This window comes from Cnephaeus nilssonii (assembly GCF_951640355.1).
Source record: "Cnephaeus nilssonii genome assembly, chromosome: 1".
Classification (NCBI taxonomy): Eukaryota; Metazoa; Chordata; class Mammalia; order Chiroptera; family Vespertilionidae; genus Cnephaeus; species Cnephaeus nilssonii.
In genome coordinates, this window is record NC_137072.1 from 53,828,658 (window position 1) to 53,833,306 (window position 4,649).

Here is a 4,649-nt window from a genome sequence, read left to right on the forward strand (position 1 = left end):
AGAATTTTATATGGAGTCAGTTTGTTTGAGGACAAAAACTAGAGAAAATTGTTTCCTTAGCTATTCTGACATAAGCTTACTGATTCCACACTCACTGGTATTGCATGGTACAACTGTGTAATAGTTAGCACATCCTACAAAAAAGGAAAAGTGCATAAGGTTCCGTGGTCAGCCCACTTAATGAAACAAAAGGTATGATGAGAAATTTCTTTCTTCCAAAGAAGCTGACAATTGATAAAAATATGCTTGTTGATCTATTTACTGTTTGTTCCCCAATTCTTGTACAATAAATTTTAAACTCTTGGGGGAGCACTATAATCTGTTATCTTTACTATTAGATTCCTAGCATCAAGCAGTGCCTAGGGAGTTTATTAAATAATAGTGAATATTGGATTAAGGCATATCCTTTAATTTATAGAGAAATTGCCAATCATTTTACTGTGCATTGAAGAATCCTCAGAAGCAAGAATTCTACTGAAGGGGACATACTAGTAATGTGTTCTCCAGATTATTAAAATTCTTATTGACTGCGTTCTTAGTCCAAAGCATGCTCCATGTGAAAACATGAATGGAAATAAACTTTATATACTGAAGAGCATGCCTTCTGGTTTCCAAATACTTTCATGTGGAATAGTGGAAGACCTAAAGGCAACAGACACATGATTTTGTTCTTAAAGCCTGTCATTGGGGATCTCCTCTCCTCTCCTCTCCTCTCCTCTCCTCTCCTCTCCTCTCCTCTCCTCTCCTCTCCTCTCCTCTCCTCTCCTCTCCTCTCCTCTCCTCTCCTCTCCTGCCCTCTCTTCCCCTCCCCTCCCTTCTTCTGTTTTTTTTTCAACAAGAAACAGAGGGTGGCCCTGGTTGGTTTGGCTCAGTGGATAGAGCTTCAGCCTGCAGATTGAAGGATCGTGGTTTAATTGCACTCAAGGGCATATGCCCGGGTTGTGGGCTCGGTCCCCAGTGTGGGCATGCAGGAGACAGCCAATCAATAATTCTCTCTCATCATTGATGTTTCTCTCTCTCTCTCTCTCTCTCTCTCTCTCTCTCTCTCTCTCTCTCTCTCTCTCTCTTTCTCCCTTTCTCTTTGAAATCAATAAAATATATTTTTAAAAAGAAAGAAAGAAATAGAAGGTAAAGGAAAGAGGTCAGACTTTCTCGAGTCTGTGAGATTCTACTAGTAGAGTCAGCCTAAGTTCTAACAGCAAAATGTGCTCTTGTCCTCAGATAGTTCTCGGCATGTTTAGTATGAGGTAGCAGTAGGAATGCCCTGCTTTAAACTCAGTTTTTATTGTCACTAAAGGTAAACTATGAAAATGCACCTTTATAGTCATCAGATAAAAGTACTATAATTCTAAAATGAAAATCAAGCTTCCCTCAAAAGTACAAGAAAATCATAAGAGAAAAAAGGTCCATGAAGACTACACAGAGTACTGAAAAGCAGCTAGCAAATTGGCCTCTGAGGAAGTAATGATAATAAAAATTATAGTTTAGTGCCTGCCACATGCTAGGCACTGTTCTAAACACTTCACATATGTCTATTAATTCTACAACATTCTTGTAAGGTAGATACTGTATGATATTCATTTAGCTAAAGAAGGAACTAAGACAAATCACGATTAAATGATTCACTCAGTCAATACATGCTAACGCCTGGGGTTGAAGCCAGGCGTTATGTGTGTATACCACACAGTCTCACAAACTGGCAGTCTTTGTGAAAATAGAAAATTGATGTCCTTGTAGGAATCCACATCCGCATTCTTCATAATTTTTTTAACCTTTACCCAAGGACTTGCTTGGGGGGGGGGGGGGGGGGGGGGGGGGGAGAAAGAGAGAGGAGAAAGAGAGAGAAACATCCATTGGTTGCCTTCTGTATGCTCCCCTACCTACTTGGATCAAACCCACAAACCAGGTATGTGTCCTGATTGGGAATGGAACCTGCAACCTCTCAGTGCATGGGGCAACTTTCAGCCAACTGAGCCACTCCGGCCAAAACAAATTCTTAAAATTATCTCTTTTTATCTCTATACCTACCAATAAACACACAGTTTGATGTGGTATTTGTTTAAATGTGGCCCAAAGTCCACCTACCTTGAAATCACCTAAAGATTGTAGGTTTCTGCACTCTATTCCCTATCTACCAAATCAGAATATATACATATATCAGCTATTTGTGTTTAAAAGCTAACCCCCCTTTATTTACATAAAAGTCCTAAACAGAAAATCTAAGTGAACACACAGAGGGACTTCAAAGTAAGGATCTGCTTCTTAAGCTGGGTTTTGATAAACAGGTATTTATATAATTTTTATTAAAACCATTTACATTTAAAAGTAAAAATATCTCTCTATATAAAAAGCCACTGACCATAAGGGCCATAACGACCTTAGTGACTGGTCACTATGATATCCACTGTGGCCAGCGAACTGGCCTGATGGGGGGGGGGGGGCGGGGGGGGCATCTGGCCAACCTCCCGGCCCCTCCCCACTGCCTGCCTGCCCCTGATCAGATTCTCCCACCCTGATCAAGAGCAGGCTGATGGCCAAATGCCTCCTCCCTTCCCCCCTGCCATCTCTGCCCCTGATCAGCCCACCCCACCCCAATAGGGAGTGGGGCTGGGTGGCCAATCTCCTGCGGCCTTTCCCCCTGGCTGCCCCACCCCAGATCAGCCCCCCCACCTCATCAGGGGTGTGGCTGGCTGGCCAACCACCCTTGGCCCCTCCCCCGGGCCTCTGGACCCCTATTGGCACCCTTTATCCTATTCGGGAGCGGGACCAGCTGGCCCACCACCCACAGCCCTTCTACATAGCCGACCCTGCCCCCAATAAGCCCCCCAACCCCAATTGGGGGCATGGCCCACCAGCCAATCTCCCATGGTCCCTTCCCCCAGTAGGCCTGGCCCTGATCGGGCCCTGATCAGGGCAGGCTGGCCGACCAACCTCCCGCCATCTCCTCCTCCCAACTGGCCCAGCCTGATCCGCCCCGTGCACAAATTCGTGCACTGGGCCTCTAGTATATACATGAAAAAATAAATTTCCAGGTAACTTTCATGCAGACTAAATTTTGAGCACTTTTGTTTGGTCAATACAGAAAACTTTCTCTTCAAGAAAAAACATGTTTGGCCTGCCCTTATTAGCAATTTTAAGAAAAATTATTTATCTTTATCTCTGTTTAGACAATTGCCAAATTCATTTGGTAAATATACACATTTATGTAGGAAATTTCAATCTGAAAATGTTTCTTTTTTCCACAAAATGTATAGCCCTGGTTGATTCTATGATAGTTCATTTATTCACTCATTCAAAAAAACTTAATAAAATGTTACTATATTCCAGGCACTGTTAAAGGCAGTAGAAACAGTGTTAACAAGACAGGCAAGTCTTTGAGATAACTTTTAAGTCATATTTATATATGATGCATGCATATAAATATGTGTTAAAACCATGAACAATCATAATGTTCAAATGACTGTATAGGTTATATATATTATTGTAAGAACATTATTCTATATAGTAAAAGTACCTTATTTCCTGACGTTATATTTCCTTTGTACTTTCATTTTATTTGCACAGTGCTGTTTCTCTCATGACATTTTACAAGTCATATTTTCAGAAGCCACTTTAATCATCTTTGAAGTTAGAGCTTATCTGAAGTGAAATACAGCTGCTACTTCCCAGATGCATCACAGCATAAGACATGAAACCGTGGAGACCTTCACTTCAAGTAAACACATAATACATTCATTGAAATGAGTGGTGTGCTACATGGAGCACTCCTTTATGGCAACATTTGTCTCAGTTCTCCCACATGCAAAGGAATAGAAGAAAGAGCAATGATCAACAAAGGCTTATAGCAAATAGATTTAAATGTTTTAACATCAATGCATTTAAAGTCTTCACTAGACTTGGTATTAAAAATGTCTAAGCATTATCTCTAGAAAGAATCAAAACCTCCATTAAACATGTGGCAATGCTCCTAAATAAATAAAGGAAAAGGAAAGGATAAAAAAGGTAATATGTATGTAAAAAAATCTTAATTTTATCACTACTTAAGTATAACATTATGGCATTGGATAGTAAACTTGTCCCTTCTCAGGCTTACTACAAATGAAGACGACTTCTATGAATCTTTTGTTAAGTGTTTGGACTACAGTATTATTTTTCATACTAGAGGCCCAGTGCACAGATCTGTGAATCAGTGGGGGTCCCTCAGCCTGGTCTGTGACCTCTTGTAATCTGAGACCCCTTGGGGGATGTCAGACTGCCGGTTTTGGCCCAGTCCCCGCAGGCCAGGCTGAGGGACCCCACAGGTGCACGTATCCATGCACTAGGCCTCTAGTATGCATATAAGATCATTGGTTAATCTCTTCCCACCCTCCATTCTCCCCCTTCCCTCTGAGATTCATCAGTCTGTTCCATGTTTCCATGCCTGTGCGTTGAGTGTCTGCCCCCTGGTGGTCAGTGTGCATCATAGCTACTGGTTGAACAGCCAAACAGTTGGACAGTTGCTTAGGCTTTTATATGTATAGATAATACACATACCTTTTATATTTTCTATCATCAGATCCTTCACATTTTCATCTGTTGGTACATGATGAAGTCTGCATTTCACATTTACAATATAAATTTCTGACTTTTCATTTACTTACATACTACAA